The sequence below is a fragment of the Mastacembelus armatus genome, chromosome 3, assembly GCF_900324485.2.
Source record: "Mastacembelus armatus chromosome 3, fMasArm1.2, whole genome shotgun sequence".
Classification (NCBI taxonomy): Eukaryota; Metazoa; Chordata; class Actinopteri; order Synbranchiformes; family Mastacembelidae; genus Mastacembelus; species Mastacembelus armatus.
Window position 1 is genome coordinate 15,328,730 of NC_046635.1, and position 26,280 is coordinate 15,355,009.

The 26,280-nt window shown below is 39.3% G+C and overlaps 1 protein-coding gene and 1 long non-coding RNA gene across 2 annotated transcripts in view; one reads left to right on the plus strand and one right to left on the minus strand.

Annotated features, from left to right (window-relative positions):
- LOC113138270 (CUB and sushi domain-containing protein 1) overlaps positions 1-26,280 on the minus strand; it is a 950,854-nt gene that overhangs the window by 844,056 nt on the left and 80,518 nt on the right. The gene's annotated exons all lie outside the window — the stretch shown is intronic.
- The window catches only part of LOC113122615 (uncharacterized), a 68,753-nt gene continuing 61,064 nt past the window's right edge, over positions 18,592-26,280 (plus strand). The window contains exons 1-2 of the long non-coding RNA XR_004463050.1: positions 18,592-18,917; positions 19,098-19,166. This is a non-coding gene — a long non-coding RNA (uncharacterized LOC113122615). The remainder of the gene's footprint in view (positions 18,918-19,097; positions 19,167-26,280) is intronic.

A 26,280-nucleotide genomic window follows, 5' to 3' on the forward strand; every position in this document is an offset into this window, starting at 1 on the left:
GTTTATCTGTCACTAATGCTTGTGATTAATCCATATATCTATGTGACGTTTTATTGACATTCATGTATGTTGTTGCTGAACTACTGACTGATTAGTTGCTATGTGTGTTGTGTTTGTGTTTGAAATTGCTTGGTGGAAAAGAAATTATTGTTCCCATTTTAGAAAACATTCTTAAAAACTTATAATACTTAAAGGAAAGATTAGTCTCTTTCATCACACAGACCAGTGAGACTGCACCATCAGAGTCTGGAAACTGTAAACCAATTACCAGCAAGAATGGAGCACCTCCTGGACAAACCACATTGTGTCAAGCATAATGACCAACCAACCAGATGGATTCCCTGCCCAGCGCGGCAAGACATAAAAAGACAGTACACCAACAGATTTCTCAGATTCCTTTGGACTCCTAAAAATTCTCTGGATACTCAGACTCTCAAGACCCTCTTGCTCTGAGGAAGGACTCCCAGAAAGAGAGCACCAACAGAAGAACAATGGGGTAGAGACTGCTGTTATTGCCCATGCGTGTGAGAGACCCAAAGACATTGTGCGTGGCTGTCCTGTAGCAATTAGCTCACCTCAAACTGACCATCTCATATCAACAAAACTCAATGGAACAACCCTGCAGCGGCCAGATGGAGAGTGACCAAAGGCAAACTTACAGACTCCAGGCCTGCAGCCGAGAACGTCATGTATCAGACATGGACTTTTGCAGTTCAAGATTTTATGCAGATTGCATCTATCACCCTCTGTAAATCCCTCCTGTGACAGATGTTAACAGAAACTGGTCTCACTAGCACATTTTTTTGGAACCGTCCTCACTTTACGTTTGTTTATTTTGTTTTTTCCCATATATGGGTATTTATGTTTTGCTACAAAATAGTACTTCAAGAACATGTATGATTATTACTGTATTTTTGTATTAAAAAATCCAAATATAGAGAGAAAAAGCTTAGTAATAGATCATGAAAGCCACAGCAACGCTGATCAACCTCGAACCACCAGTAAAGGTTGTCATTTATAGATCTGATGTCTCCATCACTGAAGTTACACTACCTTACTTTTCTTAATTTGAATGTTTGGCATTCAAATTGAATAGCTATTTATCAATTCTTGTCTTAAATATCTACCACCCTCCACAACTTAACCCTGTGTTTTTTTCTCAATTTACTGAGCTCTTGACACTTGTCAGTGCAATTTGTTCAGCTGTTTTAACTGGTGATTTTAATATTCATATGAACACATAAGTATGATCATACATTAGACTTTGTTTGTGCAACAGGTGTGACTATTGACCAGCTTGAGTGTACTGATGTATCATGAATAAGTGATCACAAACTTGTTACTTTTAGTGTGTTTCCACCCTTTCCACAGACAACCAAGGAGCATGTAATTTGCTTTAGAAAAATCAGAGATATTGATCTAGACACTTTTATACATACTAGCGGTGAACTACCAGTTGTGACCTCCATTGACCAATATAATGCTGCCTTTACATCTATTCTGGATGAGTTTGCCCCTGTGAAGAAACGTTTTTTTCAAGAGGTCTTTCTCCATTAATTGCCTCACCACAGAGCAGTGCAATGATTTCCTTAAATATTTCTCATTTAAAATTGAGAACATTTATAATACTATTGCTATCTGTCTCTGCTTCATCTGAGCTATCAGACCTACATCCCTTTACTTCCCCTTCTCAGTTCTCAGGTTTTACTGCTGTTGGTTTTGATTTTATTTCAGTATTGGTTTCAGCAATGAATTCTTCATCTTCTATACTTGATCCACTCCCTACTAGTGTTTTGAAGAAGTGTGTGACAGTTATTATTCCCCATATTAAAGCAATTGTGAGCACTTCACTTGTCTCAGGAACTGGTCCCCCAGCACTTTAGGTAGCAGCAGTCAAACTAATTCTTAAAAAATCTGGGCGTGATACTGCCGACATACAGTGGGTACGGAAAGTATTCAGACCCCTTTAAATTTTTCACTCTTTGTGTCATTGCAGCCATTTGCCAAAATCAAAAAAGTTCATTTTATTTCTCATTAATGTACACTCAGCACCCCATCTTGACAGAAAAAAAACAGAAATGTAGAAATTTTTGCAAATTTATTAAAAAAGAAAAACTGAAATATCACATGGTCATAAGTATTCAGACCCTGTGCTCAGTATTGAGTAGAAGCACCTTTTGAGCTAGTACAGCCATGAGTCTTCTTGTGAATGATGCAACAAGTTTTTCACACCTGGATTTGGGGATCCTCTGCCATTCTTCCTTGCAGATCCTCTCCAGTTCTGTCAGGTTGGATGGTGAACGTTGGTGGACAGCCATTTTCAGGTCTCTCCAGAGATGCTCAATTGGGTTTAGGTCAGGGCTCTGGCTGGGCCAGTCAAGAACGGTCACAGAGTTGTTCCGAAGCCACTCCTTTGTTATTTTAGCTGTGTGCTTAGGGTCCTTGTCCTGTTGAAAGGTGAACCTTTGGCCCAGTCTGAGGTCCTGAGCACTCTGGAAGAAGTTTTCTTCCAGGATATCTCTGTACTTGGCCGCATTCATCTTTCCTTCAGTTGCAACCAGTCGTCCTGTCCCTGCAGCTGAAAAACACCCCCACAACATGATGCTCCCACCACCATGTTTCACTGTAGGGATTGTATTGGGCAGGTGATGAGCAGTGCCTGGTTTTCTCCACACGTACCGCTTAGAATTAACGCCAAAAAGTTCAATCTTGGTCTCATCAGACCAGAGAATCTTATTTCTCATAGTCTGGGAGTCCTTCATGTGTTTTTTGGCAAACTCTATGCAGGCTTTCATGTGTCTTGCACTGAGGAGAGGCTTCCGTCGGGCCACTCTGCCATAAAGCCCTGACTGGTGGAGGGCTGCAGTGATAGTTGACTTTGTGGAACTTTCTCCCATCTCCCTACTGCATCTCTGGAGCTCAGCCACAGTGATCTTTGGGTTCTTCTTTACCTCTCTCACCAAGGCTCTTCTCCCACGATTGCTCAGTTTGGCTGGACGGCCAGGTCTAGGAAGAGTTCTGGTCGTCCCAAACTTTTTCCATTTGAGGATTATGGAGGCCACTGTGCTCTTAGGAACCTTGAGGGCTGCAGAAATGATTTTGTAACCTTGGCCAGATCTGTGCCTTGCCACAATTCTGTCTCTGAGCTCCTTGGGCAGTTCCTTCGACCTCATGATTCTCATTTGCTCTGACATGCACTGTGAGCTGTAAGGTCTTATATAGACAGGTGTGTGCCTTTCCTAATCAAGTCCAATCAGTTTAATTAAACACAGCTGGACTCCAATGAAGGAGCAGAACCATCTCAAGGAGGATCAGAAGAAATGGACAGCATGTGAGTTAAATATGAGTGTCACTGCAAAGGGTCTGAATACTTATGACCATGTGATATTTCAGTTTTTCTTTTTTAATAAATTTGCAAAAATTTCTACATTTCTGTTTTTTTCTGTCAAGATGGGGTGCTGAGTGTACATTAATGAGAAATAAAATGAACTTTTTTGATTTTGGCAAATGGCTGCAATGACACAAAGAGTGAAAAATTTAAAGGGGTCTGAATACTTTCCGTACCCACTGTATCTAATTATAGGCCTATTTCAAATATGCCATTTGTTGCTAAGGTTCAAGGTCAGGTGTAGGTCAGCTGCAAAATCATTTATCTGTGAGCAGACGACTAGAACCTTTTCAATCAGGGTTTAGGTCTGGACATAGTACAGAGATTGCCCTTTGGAGGGTAATGAATGATTGTTGCAGCAGATTCTGGGGCTTGTGGCATTTTGGTTATGTCAGATCTCAGTATTCAATACCATTTGTCACACTATACTACTGAACAGATTACATAAATGGATTGGTTTTTCTGGTGTAGCTTTAAAAAGGTTTGAATTGTATCTTTCAGAAGGCACTAAATTTGTCTATTCTGGTACAAACAGGTCTCAGACTGTTCCATTGTGGCAGGGCGTCCCTCAGGGTTTGGTATTGGGTCCTACTCTTCAGCATTTATATATTGTAATCTCTTGGGAGATTATTCAAAAGTATGATCTGGGTTATCATTGCTATGCAGATGAGACCTAGAGTTACATTAGTACTCAACCTGATGTTACATCAGCACTTTCAATTTTATCTGCTTGTTTACTGGAAATACAGGTCTGAATGAAACAGAACTTCCTACAGTTAAACTGTTCAAAAACTGAAGTTCTTTTGATTGGCACTTCAACTGCTGTAAATAGATGTAATAATATTTTTAAACTGACAGTGGATGAGTGCCAGATTCTCCCTACTGTACATGTGCAGAATTTGGGTGTGATTTTTGATGCACAGCTGACTTTTAACACAGATTTTAAGAATGTTACTAAAGTAGCTTTTTTTCATCTTCGGAATATTGCACGTATAAGACCATTTCTCTCTATGCCTAATGCAGAAAGGCTTATTCATGCCTTTATAACATGCAGGCTTGATTATTGTAATTCTCATTTTGCAGGGTTACCTGCAAATTTGATTAAGAGGCTGCAATATGTGCAAAATTCAGCTGCTTGTGTCTTAACTTACACACCATCACACAGTCATATCACTCCTGTGCTTTCTCAATTACACTTGTTTTACACACCATGTCAAAGGGTCACTTGAATATATTGGCATGGTGTTTGGGATTTGGGGGTTTAGTGTTTATTGGTGGAGTGTTTTAGTGGTTTAAAAGTCACTAATGATCTTCTCTTAGCCTCAGATAATGGACTTGTTTCTATACTTGTCCTCCTAGCCCTTAGTGCTGCATTCGACACCATTGACCACAACATCTTATTACAGAGACTGGAGAATGTGACTGCTTTCAGAGGAACAGCATTAAAATGGTTCCAATCCTATTTATCGGACAGATTCCAGTTTGTTCATGTCCATGATGAACCTTCCACATGCACAAAAGTTAGTTATGGAGTCCCACAAGGCTCTGTGCTAGGACCAATTCTGTTCACCCTGTACATGCTTCCTTTAGGCCAGGGGTATTCAACTAAAATTTAAAGAGGTCCAGTTAGAGAAAATTTCTTCAAGCAAAGGTCCGGAAGATCATAATGTCTAACTAGTTAGTGTGATATATATTTAAGTAGCCTAGTAGTTTTATCAACAATCTTTATGTTGTGTCTCATAATGGCGTTTCACATTAGCACTTTTAATAAGTGCCACGGTTTCTGAACATTAGAGACACACTGGTTTAGTGTTCCCAGTGGGAAGTATGAACAGAAATGAGTCTGTCCATTCCGGATTAAATGCTCTATTTTCGCTGTCCACTTTTATTTTTTAGGAGGGCGCCATTTGTTCCTTATGTTTCTCTCTCTTTCTCTGTCTCACTCGCCCGTTTCTCTCCCTTTGTTTTCTACATGTATCGCCTTTTTTCTTTTTCTTTGTAACCATCTTTTCATGTGTAACTTGCCTCTAGCGCTGTTTACACTGTAGAGTAGGGGTGGGCGGCTCAATCCTAATATCGATACCAACGCTAGTATTGATATCAGTCGATACCCCGATAAAAATATCGATACTTTGGTTGAATTTTTACTCCTGTATGCACTGCTGCCATTTTTTTCAAAGAGGCAACCTAACTATCTTGTCTGTCTGCATCTCTAAGTAAGTGCCTTTGTGTGTAAGTGGCGTGCCTGTGCCTGTATGCCGGTCTTGTAGAGCAAAGCAGGTACACACCAACACCCCTCCCCTCCCCCCTCCCTCTTGCTTTGATATCTCACGTGACGCAGCAACTCGTGCCAGCAAACAAACAAGCAGGAGGAGGACACAGAGACGAAGCAGAAGTATGGAAGCAAGAAAGAGGAGCAGCATGTGGTTATATTTTCAAGCCGAAAATGAAACAACAGTCCCAACATTTATTGTAGTATTATTATTTATTGTTTATTTTTTACCAACTGTTTGTTTAAATAACTTTTTCAAAGCCAGAAAATATGTGCAATGAAGGGAAGACATTTTGTTTTATTTTATTTTTGTATTATACTTGAAAAAAGAGAATTTGTTCTTTGTTTTATAAGATTTGTTTTGTCGACTTTGTTTATTTAGGAAGTATTCTACTAAAGAAGTTTTAATATTTTTGAATGATAATTTTGTGCACTTTGTGGAAGACAAAAAGTCTGTTCTTTTGTTATTGAACAAAAACTTGTATTAGGTTAATAAAGTTCTTTCTTTTTACTTTGTCTGGGTTTTAATAAATTAATAATACAATTTAAAACAAAACACAAGACACCTGAAAGTCATGAAAATGTATTTATGTTTGATAATGCATTAATTGTCAAAAAGTATCGGAATCTGTATCAATATCGGTGACACTAGCCCAGTATTTACTTGATATCACATCGACACCAAAGCTTGCAATATCGCCCACCACAACTGTAGAGTCGTAATGTTTACCGCCTGGAATGCACAGACTTGATTGGCTGAGTGGTATCACGTGGGATGGCTCAACTCGCATGCAATTGGTCTGTGCATTTCCACTACTGTAAAGTCTACAAAAGCCGGTAGAAATAAAAGCGCCCCGTTAGGTTTTAAATCATAACCTTCTCTTTTGGCTGTAAGTCCAGGTCCGTATGGCGCAGCTTTTGGGTCCACACCCGGACCGCGGTCCGCCTGTTGGTGACCTAGGCTTTAGGCTATGTCATTAGGAAGCACTCTATTAATTGTTGGGATTGCTGTGCAAAGCAGCAATCCCAAGATATGTTCTTCGTTTTTTCTCTTTATTATTTTTTTTCTTTTTCTTTTTATTCCGCCGTTTTTCGGTCGCTATCTAGTCCTACACCGTTCGACGTAGAAACGTCATTCAAACACCGTCGCGTTCAGCTCGATGAGGAGATGGGTGCTTCTACTTTTTTCAGCGATATCTTTCATAATTTCTGAAATATTACAGGTTTTGTTGGAATTTTTTCCCATAGGAATGAATGGAGAGAATGTTAAAATCCCCTTCAACTTTGTCCTCTTTCAGCTTTAACTGTGTCAGCATACTTTCAGCTAGAAACACCATTCGACCTTTAAACGGGTCAGAAGGCATTAATCTATTAGTCTTGTATTCAGCTTTTTGATATCTGTTATGGTTTTTCTTTAATGGCAGTTTAAGTTTTATGGTTTTTTTAGGAAATTTCTGAATTTTACATTGGTGTGTATGGGAGAGAGCTAGAGCGTGTGACGTCACGGCTAGAGCGGGAGAAGCTGTTAAGTTTATTGAAAACTTTTCTCTCTAACTCGCCGTCACGGCCACAATTTTGACTCTTCTCACACCATTTTCTCAAAAGTAGTAGAGATTTTTGTCCTCTTTCAGGCAATGCTTTTCTTCTTTTCATAGGACCTACGGTTTTTCCACAACGTGGCCAAATAGGCAGAGAGTGACGGCTCAATCTCTCATTCACTCCCATTCTAAAACAGCCGTAGCATTTTTGGGGAAAATGCAAATGAAGGCTGTTTTTAACTCGCTACGAATCCTTCATTTTTTGGAATATCTTCACAACAAGCGGATCAGTCTCTTCGTTGAAGCCTCCTGGTTCTGTTAGTGAAAGAATTATTTCGATAGGTCTTATAGTTTTTCTGTAGTAGTCCGTTTTGTGAGGTGAAGTTTTGTTAGCTTCTGCTTCACTCAGCGTGTGCTAACAGCTGCGTCAGTCCCCCTCCCACTCTGGGCTTAGGTCACCATAGTAACAGCTCAAAACAAAGTGGCTGTCTGTGCTTCGTACCTGTTCGGATCGCCCCCTCGCAGCTATTGTCCAATTGTGACCACATCCGGTCTAATGCACTTTCCGGTCTTCTCGCGAGCATTGACGCCAACCGTTACAACTAACCGGTAAGTGGGAGTAATTTACACATATTAAACTATTTATATGCCAAATTTCATATATTTTTATGGATATTTAACTGTCTAAAATTTATATTAAAGTGACTTTGACGGCTAAAAGCTGCGAGAATGCTTAGATCGCGCTTGGGCGACGCTCTTTTCCCGGCTAAAGTGTGCCTTTATTTTTGCTATACTCGGGAGATCTGCTCTCAAACGAGTGCATTTTGTAGCTAGCTTGACGCTATTTTGTCTAGCTAATTAAAGTATACGATAATGTCACATAAACCTGCTTGGAAACAAGTAGATAAGTAGGATGACAAGAGGAAAGTTGCAGCCGCGGAAAAGCTTTTAAAGAATCCACTTGACGTTTTTGTTTCTTAATGATCATTGAAGCATAAAGGCCTATTGAACAAATATTTGCAGCCGGATGTGTTGAAAGTATTGTGGTAAACTCAGTCTGATGAGGAACAAGCTAATAACCCCCAAAAAATCAGCAGGACAAAGTGGATGCAGCGAGCAGACGTGGGCGGTCACAATTGGACAATAGTTGCGCACGGCCAAAACAACCGCGATAGGGCACTTTTCTCATCTCCGGTAATAACAAATGTTGACTAAATAAATAAAACTATATATGGTTAGAAAGGTAATAACCTACACTTTAATTATATGCTATTAACTCAGCTGGAAACTTTATTTGATCAAATATATTAGTATTTAAAGAAAAATTTTAATAGAATGTTAGCTAAAAAGCGATCCGAATTGGACACAGTTACGCTACATTACTCGTATTGTTTTTATTAGGAATACACATGGCTATGAAATTACAAATATTCCTTAATACTAACCAAAATGTGTGTAACAATCATGGTAACGTTAAGTGAGGAGCTTTGCTCAGTTTTCAGTTAAGTTATAGTTGACGATCTGCTAGCAAGGAACAGCCCTTCTTGCTTCATTGGCAGCTCGTTACGTGTGTGTGTGTGTGTGTGTGTGTGTGTGTGTGTGTTCACAGATACTTGACGTGAACATCGGAGCACATTGACTGGCGTATTGTGAATTTTCATTAGGCGATTAAGAAACGTTATTTTTCCTTTAATCTTATCCCGTATTGCCAGCGCTAGCTTGCAGCACTTGCTTCCTGCCCGAGAGCGAGAGAGCTAGCGATTGCTGCAGGGACATATTTAGACTATATGCACCTTATTATTTTGGTTTGTGTGAAGATAACATACCAGAAGGGATTGGAATTATCATTTGTCATTAACAGATAAAAGAAAATTCAGTTTTATGTTTACATTAAAGATAGATTTTTTTTTCAAAGAAAACAACCAGGTTCAGGTGAGAAAGTGAGGTCAAAATGACACTACCTGACTGCATTTCCCATAACAACGCAATATTCAATTGGAGCAATATAAATATGTATGGTTCAATCGATGCCTTTTATTAGATGATTGATTCTGTGATTGGATGTCAAGTTTGCTATTTGGTAGTGATGGGCAAATGATACCGAGACTTCGGAGCTTGTGTCACTCTTCCTGAAGCGGAGTATATTTATATTGCTCACAGATGAATATGTGTGGGGTTTGCCTGCCTTCAATATTAAATAGTAAAATATTATTGTAGAAATGCAGAAAATAGGTGTTTTATTCAGTTTTGTATTATGTTATTGTTTTGAACTCAAGTTTATGAAATTTCCGAGTGGCCCTGAACGCCACTTCAGATACAACAAGGAAACGTCGGACCAACGGCTCATTCTGCTCCGAGTGCTGAGGTGAGTATTTCGACAGAGTCAAAACTCTTGTTTACCTGGACGAAATAGAGACTGGGTTGTTTAAAATGACCTGAAACCGGTGTGATAGCAAATATTATGTTCAAACAATAAAGGGAACGTTGTCTCTATGTGTGTTTATTACTGTTATATTGGCTAATATTGGCGGGCAAAGATGCTAATGGTAGAAAAGGCTGTATTTAGCCATTTTAACGGGCAAAACGGTAGCTAGCTCAACAGTTTGTTTCCTAGTAAAAAACAAAAAACATAATATTTTCTTGCTCAGCCTCTCACTCACAGTCCTGACTGCTCAATATTTACCTTTACTAAATACAAGTTTGGTTGTTTAAAATGACATGAAACTGGCGTGATAACCAATGAGAACTTCAACCAATAGTGGGGATGTCTCTGTAGGTTTATATTAGGTAATATTAGCAACAATGCTAATAGCAGATAATGTTATATTTAGCCATTGTAACACAAACACATGCTAGGTATATAAATCAGGAAATTATCAAAATAAGCTTCTTAAATTTTTATTGTTAATTTAAATTAATTTAATTTAAGTTTGTCATTGTTAAGGGGGTGCTCTGACAAAGAGCTGCAGGTCTGTGTGTTTGGTGAGACCTTGTGGTGAAGTACTAACATGTTAGGCAATATTTTGCCACCTAACACACAGACATTCATGCATGTAGAAAGAAAAAAAGCTTTCACGTGTTCCTTTTCTAGGCAAAGGGAGGACGACCTGTGGTGAGTAAAGGAAAATGCCTATTTTCTAAAATTGTTTTTTTTCTTTAGATAGGGTAAAATTAAACTTCAGTACAAAGCATATTACAAGCATGGCATTTGTTCTAACATTCTGACAAATTCACTAATCTTCAGTAATTATTTTTCTGAAATCATTGTTTTTTTGTTTGTTATATTCTGCAAGGAAGCGTGATCTTCGAGAAACAAGTGCTTGTCCCATCCCAACCCCAAACCTGCTTTCCTCTGTCCTGCTCTACCTGTTGTCTCTTCCTTCTTTCTCCTTCCTTTATTTCACGCTTTCGAGTTCGCTGGCTCTGTGGGAAACCACTAAACAGCCCCATTCTGAGTTCGCTGGCTCTGTGAGAAACCACTAAACAGCCCAAACTGATTTTGTTGATCCATCTACTTACTAAGCCTGAACAAGCCTTTTCTGAGTTCGCTGGCTCTGTGGGAAACCACTAAACAGCCCCATTCTGAGTTCGCTGGCTCTGTGAGAAACCACTAAACAGCCCAAACTGATTTTGTTGATCCATCTACTTACTAAGCCTGAACAAGCCTTTTCTGAGTTCGCTGGCTCTGTGGGAAACCACTAAACAGCCCTAAATACTAAGCATAATACTGCATATATAAAGTCTGATATCTGACAAATCCCATTTGAAATCCTTGTAACCATGCCAAGGAAAGGAAAGAAGTCTCAATCTGCAAAAAGGCGCTGGCAGAAGTTTGGTGAGTTTCAACACTCAACAGCAGCTGAACTGACAGTGAGTTGTCCTCCTCATAGCAGCACAGAGGTAAGCTTTCCTGAGCCTTCCAATGCTAAAGTTACATATGTGTTAGCATCACGCAGTCAGAGGCATTATCAGTATGGTGATTCAAACAACAGTCAATGCACCTGTAACTCTGTGACATTTCTAGCTTTTTTACATGAGTTGGGACACCTTCAGGGTGCAGATCTTGATCTTGTTTTAGATAGAGGCCATGCAATGTATACTCTTACTCTGGGTCAGTTAGAAGCTGATGGGCGAAAAGTTCACAGATACTTAAATACAGATGAAATTCCTGAGATTCTTTTTGGCTACAGAGAGCAGCACATAATGACAAAGTGTGAGTCCATTTATGGCAGATTTACAGCTTCTACTGGTGTAGATGACAACCTGACCCTTGCAAACAGACTTCAGTGTTTGTCATCAGGGGTGAACTATACATTGTTGATAATGAGTTCCTTGTGCATCGCGGTTTTCCGAGACCAGCAAGGAAGGTATGGCTTTTTTGACCCACACCCTAGAGGACCTGATGGGCTACCCTTTGGACCAAATGGTGGTGGCACAGCTGTCATGCTTCTGTTCACAGATTTAAGTGATCTCATAGCAAAACTTGTCACATCTTTCAGTGTACTAGGTACTAGCCCATATGCTCCTTTTGAGCTGATGCCTGTGCTTTTTCAGAGTATAGATGAGGTCCCTATGGAAGACAATTTGCCACATGTAGATTGTACTGAAGATATGGCTGTTTCTGACACAAGGGAGCAGGCCCTTTACACTATGTCTAATCCACTGGCTGAAATGGAGACGTCAGTGTCATCCTGCTCAGTTACACAGTTAATGACACACACTGTTCATATTGCATCTGACGCAAATAAATCAGTGCTTAATAAAGACACCAGCAAAGGTATTGTTGAACAACCTTCATCAGAGATACCGCAATGTATCCACCCTATGCTAGAGTTGTCTAAGCTTAATAAAGAGAAAAGGAGAAAGTTTAAAAGGAGAACTGGGATGGAAAAACCAAAAGTTGCACGTGATAAAAATATGAAAGAGCGGGAAAAGTATGCTACAGATAAATTATACAAAGAGCATAAAAAATCGAATACAGTCACTCGTTACAGACAAGATTCTGAGTTTAAACAGAGGCAGAGATTTTACATAAACCGCCGCTACTCTGAAGATTCTGAGTTTAAACAGAGGCAGAGGTTTTACATAAACCGTCGCTACTCTCAAGATTCTGAGTTTAAACAGAGGCAGAGGTTTTACATGAACCGTCGCTACTCTCAAGATTCTGAGTTTAAACAGAGGCAGAGGTTTTACATGAACCGTCGCTACTCTGAAGATTCTGAGTTTAAACAGAGGCAGAGGTTTTACATAAACCGTCGCTACTCTCAAGATTCTGAGTTTAAACAGAGGCAGAGGTTTTACATAAACCGTCGCTACTCTCAAGATTCTGAGTTCAGGCTCAGACAAAAGGCTTATGTTACTAAGCGGTATGCAAATGACCCTATATTTAGATCACACCAAAAACAAGTAATGAACCGTCTTATGCAAAACAAATACAGAAAAAACTCTCGATATAGGATCATGCATAACATGTTATGTGCACTGAAAATAAAGCAAAAGTACAGGCAAATGAGACGACAACATAAACAGAGCAATGACAGTGTGATTAGAAAAGCCATAGAGGTTTTTCAGTCACAAATAAAAAATGGGCCAACATATGTTTGTACCGTTTGTCACAGAGCATTGTTTTCAAATCAGGTAAAACCTTGCAATAGGACAAATTATGTTAAAAACCCAGATGTTTCTGAAACTTGCCTCACAGGGATGTACGTTCATGTTTGTAGTAACGAATGCCAAATCTCACAACAGTGCACAGTACCAAATGAGCGAAAGAGAGAATGGATATGTTATACTTGCCATGATCACCTTAAGAATGGTAATATGCCATCCATTGCCATGGCTAATAATTTAGAGCTTGCAGCTATTCCACCTGAACTGTGTGACCTGAACATACTGGAGAGGCATCTGATTGCCAAATGTATAGCATTTGCCAAAATTATTCCACTTCCCAAAGGTCAACAAAGAGCCATTCATGGCAATGTGGTCTGTGTCCCCTCTGAGGTGCAAGAGACAGTCAGTGCCTTACCTAGACTGAGAAGTGAGTCTCAAGTGATGAGAGTGAAGCTAAAGAGGAGACTGAGTTACAAAGGACATCAGATTTTCCAAACTGTGACTTGGACAAAACTTGTGAAAGCATTGCTTAAACTAAAAGAAATCCATCCACAGTATGAAGACGTAACAATAAGAGATGAGGCTCAGTTATGTGACCCAACACTTGATGAGGATAATGATGACAGTGATGAGGATGAAAAAGACATGGATGATTGTGATTATAACGAGGAACATTTGATGGAAATTGACAGATTTAATAATGATGGGCTTTGCGAGGCACAAAGTGATCCTGAAAACAATGATCAAAGTGTGCACCATCAGTTACATGACGACGATCAGTCGAAGGAGCAGTTGGATAACGTGCAGCAGGAAAGTGAGGAACCTAATGGTGGTATTGCTCTTGAGTCATGTCTTCAGCCACCTGATGTTTCAGAGGAGATACTAAATTTTGGCGAGGGAATCTATTCTGTTGCCCCTGCTGAAGGAAACAAACCGGTGAGCTTTTTCAAAACGCCTAAACTGGAGGCCATGGCTTTCCCTGTTCAGTTTCCCACTGGTGAGAATACACTAGACGAAAACAGACCTATTAGATTAACACCCTGCAGTTATTTCAAAACTAGGCTCTGCTGTGTCGATGATCGTTTTGCTAGAGATACAAACTACTTGTTCTTTGCTCAGTTTGTGACTGAAATACATCTGGCCACTTCCAGCATGAGAATACAGTTGCGTAAAGGTAGGCCCTTTACCAGAGATGGCCGCAAAATAAACAATGCCATGTTAAAAGATAAATGTGAGGTTGAAAGACTAGTGCGTAATAAAGATGCAGTCCGATTTATGATGCCATTGAGAGGCACCCCAGCCTATTGGGAAAAAACCACTAAAGACCTCTTTGCCATGATCAGACAGTTGGGAACACCCACATTCTTTTGTACATTCTCTGCTGCTGAAATGCGTTGGAAAGAGGTTATCACAGCCATTAAGACTCAGCAAGGCGAACAAGTTAATTTTGATGAACTTGACTGGTCCTCCAAGTGTGAGATATTGCGAAGCAATCCTGTCACAACAATGCGCATGTTTGACAAACGTGTTGAGGCTCTGTTCAGAGAGTTGATCCTGTCTCCTGCACAGCCAGTTGGCAAAGTGGTTGACTACTTCTACCGGTTGGAATTTCAGCACAGAGGAAGCCCACACATACATGGTCTCTTATGGGTGGAAGGTGCCCCTGTGTTTGAAGAAGACTCTGATCAGACGGTGTGTGATTTTGTGTCCAAATACATTACAGCTGAACTTCCTGATCCAAACACGGAACCGGAACTGTACAAAAAAGTCACAGAAGTTCAGATGCACAGCAAACGTCACTCCAAAACATGTGTTAAAAATCTTGGCTCTAGCTGCCGATTTGGATTTCCAAAACAACCTTCCCTAAAAACCATGATAATAAGACCCTCAGAAAATGTTGATCCAGATAGAGAGTTAACAGCAAAAACAAAGCTCAGAAACCTGAGTAGGTTGCTTCATGAATCTGAAACTGCATCTCTGAGTTTAGAGCGCATTCTTGCTATGTGTGAGCTCACTGTTGATGAATACACACAATATTTGTGTATGACAGTCTCATCCAGTGCAGTGATACTGAAGCGTGAGCCAAAAGATTGCTGGGTAAATGGATACAATCCATATCTCCTTGAAGCCTGGGATGGAAATTTTGATTTGCAGTTCATTCTCAACCCATATTCCTGCATCTTTTACATTTGTTCTTACATAAGCAAATCGAACACGGTTTAAGTGAGTACCTTAAAACACTAATAAAAAACTCGCGTTATGAAAGTGTCAATGAAAGCGAGGAAATGAAGCTAATTATGCAGGCGTACTCCAAAAAACGAGAGGTCAGTGCCCAAGAGTGTGTGGCTCGTGCTTGTGGATTACACATGAAACAGTCTTCACGCAGTGTAGTATTTGTACAGACAGATGACAATGCCCTCAAAATGAGTTACCCCCTCTCATTACTAGAGAACAAAACACCAGACTCTGTTAAAGTGTGGATGACCAGTTTGACTGATAAGTATAAATCCAGACCTGAAACGCCAGAGTTTGAAACAATGTGTTTGGCTGATTTTGCTGCCACGTGTAGAAGTGTCTATGGAAAACAAGTTAAAGGTAAAAATGTTCTGCCACTATTGAATGGCATGGGATATGTTCAAAGGAGAACAAATGGTAAACCTGCTGTCATTAGGTATCACCGTGTTTCTCAGGAAAAATATCCAGAGGAGTTTCATGGCACATTGCTTAAGCTTTACCTTCCACATCGCTCAAAGGCTCAGCTTAAAACCTGCAACTTCCCTACTTACCAGTCCTTCCATGATTATGCTGCTGTTCACCTACCAGGTTCAGAGCAGCCTGAACGCGTGCGTGACATTGTCAGACGAAACAAAGAGAAGTACGAAAAACATAGACAGGACATTGAAAATGCCATTGAAGAGTATGAACAGAATGGTGGCCTGAGAGATGAATGGTGCAATCTGGCTCCTGAATCTGAACTACAAAGGTTAGAGTGTATTGAAGAACTTAAGGCTAAACATATTGAAAATGACAGCATACAAGAGGATGTGCCAGACTTTCAACCTAGATCAGAAGCAAGGTCAGAAGCTGCAATCGTGAGAGAAGCCCCTGAGATGGACCCGACATTGCTACTGCAGATGTATCGGAATTTGAACCAAAAGCAAGCATCTGTTTTCTATGCCATAAGAGACTGGTGCATAAAGCGTGTGTCTGGTTTAAATCCAGAACAGTTTTACTTTTACATTAATGGTGGTGCTGGAACAGGAAAGTCACACCTTATCAAATGCATCCATGCAGAGACATCGAAAATACTGAGAAAACTACCAAGAAATGCAGAGGAAGCAGACATATCTAAACCTACTGTTCTACTAGCTGCATTCACTGGAACTGCAGCATTCAATATTTCAGGTACAACACTGCATTATCTCCTTAAGCTGCCAAGAAGTTTAAAGCCTCCATTCCAGGGTCTTGGCAATAAATTAGATGAAGTCAGGGCAGAGCTTTCAAATGCAGAAATACTGATCATTGATGAAGTGTCCATGGTCTCAAAGTCTCTCTTTGCCTATGTAGATGCAAGATTAAAACAAATCAAAGGAATTCAGAGACCTTTTGGTGGAATGTCAGTTCTTGCTGTTGGAGACTTCTATCAGTTACCACCTGTCAGACAGGCTAAACCTCTATGCGTATATGAACCAATGCAGATTGACCTGTGGCGAGACCATTTTCAGATGATCACACTGACTGAAATTATGCGTCAAAAAGATGACGTCACTTTTGCTGAGATGCTAAATCGAATCCGTGTGAAAGAAAAGTCAGATGCATTGTCAGAGGAAGACAGAGCTTTGCTTTCACAGGCTATCACTGACTCAGAACATTGTCCAAAAGACACACTGCACATTTATGCTACGAATAAACAGGTTGAAAAACACAACTCTGAATCATTAGCGCTATTTCACTCTGACATCATCAGAATAGATGCAGACGACTATAAAAAAGATCCCAAGACTGGTAGAATGATGAGACAAACTATCCCTTTTCAAGGGACCAAAAAAGAATTACCCGATACAATAAATGTTGCCATAGGTGCTCGTGTGATGCTCACCAGAAACATCAGTGTGCAATCTGGTCTTTGCAATGGAACATTTGCAAAAATAGCAAAAATAATGACAAGTGAAAATAGTGGTGGCCCACACATTACTAAGCTTGGTCTAGAATTGTTCAGTGACAACGTGGCAAACAAACAGAGTAACACGGGTACAACTGATAATATTGTGTTCATTCAGAGAGAGGAGGAGAATCTGAAGCAAAAGGGTATAGTTCGAAGGCAGTTTCCTTTAAAGCTTGCATTTGCATGTACAATACATAAGGTGCAAGGTATGACGAATCCCTCAGCAGTAGTTTCGCTAAAGCACATCTTTGAACCTGGCATGGCTTACGTGGCCCTTAGTAGAGTAACCTCTCTTAGTGGACTCCATATTCTTGAGATGGATGAGAGAAAAATATTTGCCAATCCAGAAATTACTGCAGCCCTTGAAAACATGACAAAAACATCTTTAGAACAGGTAATGCCTTTGTTTCATATCACTGCCTCATTAAACAGACCAGATGCACTTATTGTCATCCATCACAACACAGAAGGACTGCCATCTCATATTGGAGACATCCAAAGTCACCATGAACTGCATCTTGCCGATGTCCTTTGTCTGACAGAAACCCATTTAAGAGGATCACTTGTTGGTGAAAGTCTCCATTTAGAAGGCTACAACATGTTTAAACGTAACAGAAACGTTTCGTATGCGAACTACCCTCACATGGCCAACAAAGATGGTGGTGGGGTCGCTGTCTATGTAAAAAACCATATCCAAGTTCATGAAAAGCGGTACTTGCACAACACTACTGATATTGAATTTATCGTCATCAAGGCTGATGGTCCAATCAAGGCTCTGATTGCTGCTGTCTATAGGCCTCCGGACTACAGAATTCACCCATTCTTATCAAACCTGCAAAGCCTCTTAGAATCGTTAGAGATCATGGATCATCATCTCATCATAGTTTGTGGAGATTTCAATGAAGATCTGTTGTCCAAATCAAGCAAGCCAATACTTGAACTGTTTCAATCTAAAGGTTACACGCAACTCATTACCACTGCCACCACAGATAAGAAGACGCTCTTGGACCCCATTTTTATCTCTCAGCCAAAGCGCTGTGTCCATTCAGGCGTGCTTCATACTTATTACAGTTATCACAATCCCGTGTACTGCATAATAGACTGAAAAACCATAAACTTAAGTTACAAGTATAAACCAATAATCAGTGTGAAACTACACATTACCACTGTATTCATGAATGTAAGTTGGCTTTGTGTAACTTATTAAAAGTAAATTTATTTATGTTTTACAAGCACTTGGTATGATGGGAAAAAGAACAGAAAGTCTTCATCAACAACTCCTTACATAGTAAAGCATTAGTCAATACATGAAAGTCAGAAATTAAAAATTGAGAAGGGGGAGGGATCGTCCTTGGCAGCCATGCTGTAACACCTGCTCTGGCTGCTCCAGTCTGTCACAGGCTGGGAGGGAGGGTGGGATGGAGGGATGATCTCACCTCCAAGGAAAAAAGTAAAAAAGGTGTAACTGCCTATTTTTTGAGTACATGCACAGAGAAGACAAAGGTGGGGGTGCTCAGGTAAGCATCACAGATTCATATGTTCTACAGCTGCATGATTCATTTTTGAGATAGAGAACATTGACGCTTTAGACGTCAAAGAAGATTATATTGTCACTTCAGTACTTATGATAAATTATGATTCTTATTTTGACTGGAATCATGCAGCACTACCACTTTAGATGTGCTTTATCACTTCTACTAAAACCACATCTAAGTACAATTTCCTAGTACTTCTACTTTGTTAATAGCTGTGTACTTTTTGTCACTTTTTGTGCACTAGTGCCTCACAGATGCTGCAGACATTCTGGAAAATGACCATCAGTCCAGGATGAGCTAAGATGTCTGGCAACACTCCTGAGTTCTCACATTATTTGGGAAACAGACCCCTACCCTAAAAAGGAAGATACCACACAACAAAGAACCTTCTTTCCTGCTTCTCTACTAGGTATGTATGTGTGAATGGTTTTATATCGCAGTGTTCATCATCTTTCTCTGTGTCTGATTTGATTGCACGTTACTGGCTGGATTGGAGTCATTTTTCTATAGGCGTCTTCAGCAGCACAGCCTGAGCCTGAGACCCTTGTATTCAGCAGTAAATTGCAAATGTTGCCTATGTGATTTTCAGTCTTTATCAAGCTAGTGAGCAGAGGAGAAGACTGACCTGCACCGAAGAAACAAGGCAACACCAACAAAGGTGAGAGTGGGTAATAGGACAGCTAGTGGTATTCCACCATATGGCCCCCATTTTCTTCACATTTGCACAAGTTAAGCATCACCTCTAACAGAATAGTTAAAGGCTAAGAAGGTAGTGGATTGCAAATGCGTGCAATTAGCGCAAAAGTCACTGGCTCTTAAAACTTTAGAGCGCAGAAGGGACAGTTTTTGGAACGCGGATAATTTAATTGATAAATGCAGCTTATATGATATTTGGTTGTTTAATGTAAGACACAAACTGCTAATGCATCTGTAAATTGGGATATATATCACAGAAGCAGCATCATTCTGACAGAACATTTTCAAGTTTTTAATAACAGTGTGCTTTTTGTCACTTTTTGTGCACTAGTGCCTCACAGGTGCTGCAGACATTCTGGAAAATGACCACCAGTCCAGGATGAGCTTAAGATGTCTGGCAACACACCTGAGTTCATCATTATTTGGGAAACAGACCCCTACCCTAAAAAGGAAGACACCACACAACAAAGAACCTTCTTTCCCGCTTCACTACTAGGTATGTATGTGTGAATGTTTTTATATTGAAATGTTCATTATCTTTCTCTGTGTCTGATTTGGTTTCACATGTTATTGGCTCTATCAAAGCTGGATTGGATTCTTGTCATTTTTCAGTAGGCATCTTCAGCAGCACAGCCTGAGCCTGAGCTCCTTGTATTCAGCAGTAAATTGCAAATGTTGCCTATGTGATTTTCAGTGGGTCAGAGTGGTTGATAAGTCATAAGATGTCTGGCAACACTCCTGAGTTCATCCTTTTTAGGGTAAAAGATTCCTACCCTAAAAGGAAGATACCACACCACAAGAGACCTTTCCCTGAGCAATTTGTGACAAGAGGCAAAGTAGGTTACATATCACAGAAGCAGCATCATTCTGACAGAACATTTCCAACATTTTAATTGTGCTAAAATTCAGTTGCTATATTATGCAATGTCTGTAATGTAAACACTGATAAATTAGATTAGACAATATATTTTATTGTATTGCTGAGACATTTAGATTTGCAGTGATAATTGTCATAATCTTGTATTCTTTGTGCACAAGTGTTTAAGAAACAAGCATTTCACATGAATGACAACTGGCAGCAAAAACGGAGATGTGTAGCAACACCACATATATTCAAATTATCTAGGTAAGGGATACTGTATTCCAACAAACAGGTATGGGCTGTTGGTGCTGGTCCACACTACATAACTAATGTAAAGGTTTTCTCTCCTATCCAGCAGGTAACACAAGACACACATCACAGAGCTAGTGCTACATTGACCTTGGAATAAGTAAAGAAGGGGAAAGCAAGACCTGAACACACCGAAGTGAACCTGAAGTGGCTACACCGTTACCATCCATCCATCCATCCATCATTATCTATACCCGCTTATTCTTGACCAGGGTCATGGGAATCTGCTGGAGCCTATCCCAGCTCTCTTTGGGTGAAAGGCAAGGGGCACATCCTGGACAGCTCACCAGTCCATCACAGGGCAAAGGCAAACAAGTCTCACACTCACTCCAAGGGGCAATATGGAGTCACCAATAAACCTGATATACATGTTTTTGGACTGTGGGAAGAAACTGGAGCCTATGCAAGCACGTGGAGAACCAGTTGTGAACTTGGGCCCTACTTGCTGTGGAGCAACGGACACACAGTTGCCATTTTTGACAATTTAGAGCCTATTTTTGAGCTGGAGTCAATCTGTTTCCAGCCTACAGAGATAGAGAGTAGTGCTAATGTTAATAGTTTTTTTTCCACAGTCATACACATCTAGACAAACATTCAGATGCAGACAGACACTTATGTAGAAATGTCATCCAAACGCTAAACAAATTATATAGTTTTTATGGCTTTTCACAAATAGACCATTTATAAGCAATATCCTGTCATTGCATACTTTTTGCACCCTTCATCCACATTTTCATATGTCAATGCTACTTTGCTGTTTGTTTATACAAAGTTATATCTGTTAAGCTTATAATTCTGAGCTATTCCCACTGTGCCTAGCAATTTGAACCAGCTTCAGCTTTTTAGCAGTGAGTAACGTCCTTTAGCTCAAGCTTTTTTATGCAGCCATCATTTTTTTAGAAATTGCATATTACATATACAGACACACACGGACAGATGTACTCAGACACACATACAAATGAAAACATTCACATATATACTTGCACACAAGCAGTGACACACATACAGACACGTATACACATACACAAACATGCACTCAAACACATACAGGCACACGATTACAGACACACTCATAGATAGGCACACAGACAGACATACACAAACACATTCACAAATATAGAACCACACATGCAGACAAATATAGACACAATATAGACAATCACACACATGCACAAATGAATACACAAACATTCATACATAAAGACACACGATACACCCACACAGACACATATACAGATGTACTCAGACACACACTTGCAAACATGTAAGAGACATTTCTGTTGCATTTTCTATATTCATTATGTGAACTTAATGTTAGAGCTCCTTTTAAAATATTTATTTATATATTTATGAGATACCATATATTTTTATAGGTGTATTTTTTTATATTTAATATTGTTATGCAGTAGAGGTTTCTATATTAATAAATAAACTGACCTGAAAATACTTTTTTTTTGCTGCCATTACTGTCAATCATGATCTACCTTGAAGGGCTTAAATTTTGCATTAAACTACATCATGTACATGAGCTCCAAAGATACTGAAAATAGTACAAACATGTGATGTATGGTTTAACTGACAACCCTTGCTATTGTTATGAAAGAATGAGCTGGTCTGAGACATGTATGAAGTGTTTTGAGAGTTTGAACCTGTCATGCAGAACAAAGCACGCAGGTGACGTTTTTTAGGAGAATGTTGTTTATATGTGGGTGAAAGTTTAGTTGTGGGTGAATTTCCACAACTGTATTAGTCACTACAAATTCAGTGTCCTGACCATCCTCATATGAACTATGATCCTCTGTGTTTAGTTTTGTTCCTCTTTTCAAGTTACCAAGAGAACTATGATTTTCTCCCTCCCATTCTTGTTTTTGGTATAGTTTATCGGAGGAATTTTTTTGTTACGTTTAACTGCGGACTGTTTTGAGTTTGCTTGTCAGAATACCTGGAGTTCCTGACCAGAACAAATGCTGATATCGCCAGATGTTGCTCTGCGGCGCCAAGATTCCGGATTCCATCATTCATCTGCCTAGGCAACCTCGAAGTTACCGGCGTGGGCTTAGTCCGTGAGCATCCTGCACCATATATCGTGTGGTCTATGTCTCCATCTACTGGCGAAATCATTGTATTCCACATTCTCGTTCATTAATTCTTGTGACAATAAAACCTCTTAAAATGAGTGGTGTGGGCATTTTTTGCACCTCAAGTCCGACGAACCCTGACATGGACACATTTCTTAATACTAAAGTCACTTTTTCAAAGTGTTGCTTGTTGACTTAGCTCATTATCATTGTCATCAATCAGCACAGTCTGATTAATATACAGTGTCTTGCTAAGTCCATTTCACACACAAGGCAGACGAGCAGGGTTTAAGAAACTAGTCAGATTTATTCTCATCACTGTGACAAAAATGTTGTGCACAAAACAATAGACGTGCGATTTAAAAAACACACATCTGCTTTTCATGGAGGGCAAGGATCGCAAAACCATGATCAGACAGGTGAATATAGTAAACAATCAATCCACCTATATATATGTAATTCACATATTTTTACATATTTGCCTGCAAACAGTAACATATATTAAAAGCCTGTATTTCTTTCTGAAGGTTAATACAGCCAATCGATTTATAGCATTTCTGTTACCTTGGCAACTGCGGTCTACCGGTCCTGACGTATTAACGTTTCTGTCCCACCACTACTTTAACGTTGACTAACGGTTGTTTCCAAGGCACCTTTTTTGCATGTTTTGCAAATTAAACTTCAAGGTAAGCCATTGTAAAAAATACACCACTTGCCAGGTGTATCTTTATTGTGTTGTCATTAGGGCTTTAAGATACTTTTCATCCAGTGCCCAGCACTACTGTATTGTAGGCAGGTAGCCTTAGATAGTGTTCCGTAAAGTTTTAACATTGTAATGGTCCAGTCCAGCCGAACTGATATTCATCTCAAAGGTGGTTAAATAAAAATCTGTCTGTTGCTTGTTACTAACTGTATGCTTATTTTGTTGTGTTTTGGATTTAATGCCAAGTTTAGCCATGTAGCTAACGTTTTCCACCATTTAGCCATGTAGCTAACGTTTTCCACCATCCTACAGACCTCTAACACTTTTGTATTACTGGTAGCTAACCTTGTGTCCCCACATAGTTGTAACATTGTTTTAATGGTCAGTGAAGTTACATTTTTTTCAAAATGTTATTCAGAGTGTTATCTTGACAGTCTTAAACTGTCACATATATTTCCATGAATAATGTATAGATGATAATATTTGTCCAACTGATAGACCTACTACCAAGTGGTATGCTTGTTGAATACTGTAGGGCTACTATTTTGACAAGTATGACCATAGCTATATCATACCAGAGTCCACACAGACACTCCAAACATCCACTTTTTGTCACTTAGAAGTGTCAAAATATGTACCCCACCAAAATGTACCCCTAGTTAAAACTGTAGCACCTCTCCTTGATAGTTATGGTTAGGATAAGGTTATTCTATCAAACTTAACCTAAAGCTAACCTTAGGGTTAGACAAACGACAAAAACACAACCAACTTTCACACTTGAAGCAACATAATCATAACTACTACTTGCCAAATTGAAATAGTAACAATAAACCAAGTTGTCTCCAAAAAATCAATTGATTTACTGTTTACTTTTTGGAGACCAGCTTTTTTTCCCCCTTTCTTTGATTCCCCAGATGGTTGACATTGTGAAGCCTTACATCAGGCCACGGCAAGTGAACCTTTTGAAGGTGGTGTGTGTTGCAAAAAGGGAAATGATCAAGGTAACTGTTTTTGTGAATTCATAATAGCACATATCACAGTAAAGGTGCCTAGCCAGGTGTATTGAAAGTCTGCAAAAGCAAATACATTATTTCATTTCGAGCACTGTTTCCACCCTGCTTACACAGAGAAACTGCATGATCATAATATGTATAGTCTCTTGCAGTGTACACACAGATAAAACTGGCAGGGATGGATGTTATATTCATGGTCAGAGGTTGCCACATCTATATTCAGTCACATTCATTGTCACATTCTTTTCTTTTACATAGTGCAGAAAGCTCCTATACTAGCAAACAACAGTTCATTTAAGTTTTAGAGTGACTTAAATGTTCCAAAATGAAATAATTACCCTAAAACATGTTTTGTCAATTAAAACACATGAAATGTATACATAAAGTAAAATGTGTCTACTAATGTGCATTCTTTTTCAATATATTTTATGGATTTTCTATTGGTCATGTTATAGTTTTGTATTAATTTTTTTGTACAGGCTAGCAGTTTTTTATTTGAGAAGGATGGAAAAATCGAAGCAATTACAGAGAAAAAAATTGATCTGCTCTTTTGGGATGAAAGAAACATCCTGAAGCTTTTTTTGCGAGAGGAGATACACCTGGATGGCTACCTCTCTGAGCTTCATGACGCTCGTGAGGGACAAGTATTCCTTCTGAAGAACATCAGGCTGAGGGACGGAGGTGTCATTAGTGTTCAGTACAACACAAAGGCATTCCTGTAAGATTTCTACAGTTGACATGAGCAGTAATATTCTATGATGACAAAAGAAGTACACTTTAACTAAGCAACTGTAAACAACACAAACTTAGCTCAAACACAACATCAAATTTCGATGGTCTTGCCACTTACTTTCCCCATACTGTTCTCTATATTCTGGGTGTTCCCACCATGGGAGAACCCAAGCTCAGTTTAAGCAATCCTATGTCATTTCGAATTCTCTCTGTCATTAAATCCATAAATATAAACATCACATTTTAATTTTTAGACTACTGACAGGGGATTCTGCATATTCACTTTGAAATTTAAAAAATGGATAGCTACGTTGGAAGGCTCACCTTTACTTTATCTGACTTGACATTAGTATAGAAAGAACTAATATACGTTAGTATATTGATTTTAATGCAGTGTCCAAATTGTGTGGGTTACAAGTGGTGGTACAACCATGTACCATTTTTTTCTTAATATGTTTTCATTAATTTTAGGTCAAATAATTTGAATCCACCCGAAAGTGTTTTTGAGACTGCCCAAAAGATGTTGTTCCCAGACTCCAAAAGCATCACTGTCAGTGACTTTGAGAAGGAAACGCACTCCGGCTATGTCACTGTAACTGGCACAGTGACACATGTAAGTGTTGTTAAATCAATAATACATACATACAAACCAAAATCAGCAAAACACAGTTACTAGGTTTTGTATGTACAGTGGGTACGGAAAGTATTCAGACCCCTTTAAATTTTTCACTCTTTGTGTCATTGCAGCCATTTGCCAAAATCAAAAAAGTTCATTTTATTTCTCATTAATGTACACTCAAGGAGGATCAGAAGAAATGGACAGCATGTGAGTTAAATATGAGTGTCACTGCAAAGGGTCTGAATACTTATGACCATGTGATATTTCAGTTTTTCTTTTTTAATAAATTTGCAAAAATTTCTACAATTCTGTTTTTTTCTGTCAAGATGGGGTGCTGAGTGTACATTAATGAGAAATAAAATGAACTTTTTGGATTTTGGCAAATGGCTGCAATGACACAAAGAGTGAAAAATTTAAAGGGGTCTGAATACTTTCCGTACCCACTGTATATCTTACTCAATACAAATTATCTAAGTAGTTTTTCAATTTTGCCAAAGGTTAAAATATTACTTTTTTCAGTAGACTACATTACACATTAAACTACTTTATAAAGACTTAAAAATGCATTGTCTTCAGATAATCTTGTTACTAGAAAATGTTTTCCTTAACATCCATCCATTCATCCATCCATCCATCCATCCATCCATCCATCCATCCATCAATTTTCTTCCATTTATCTGGCACTGGGCAGTAGTCTAAGCAGGGATGCCCAGACTTCCTTTTCCCTGGCCACTTCCTCCAGTTTTTCTGGGGGGGACAC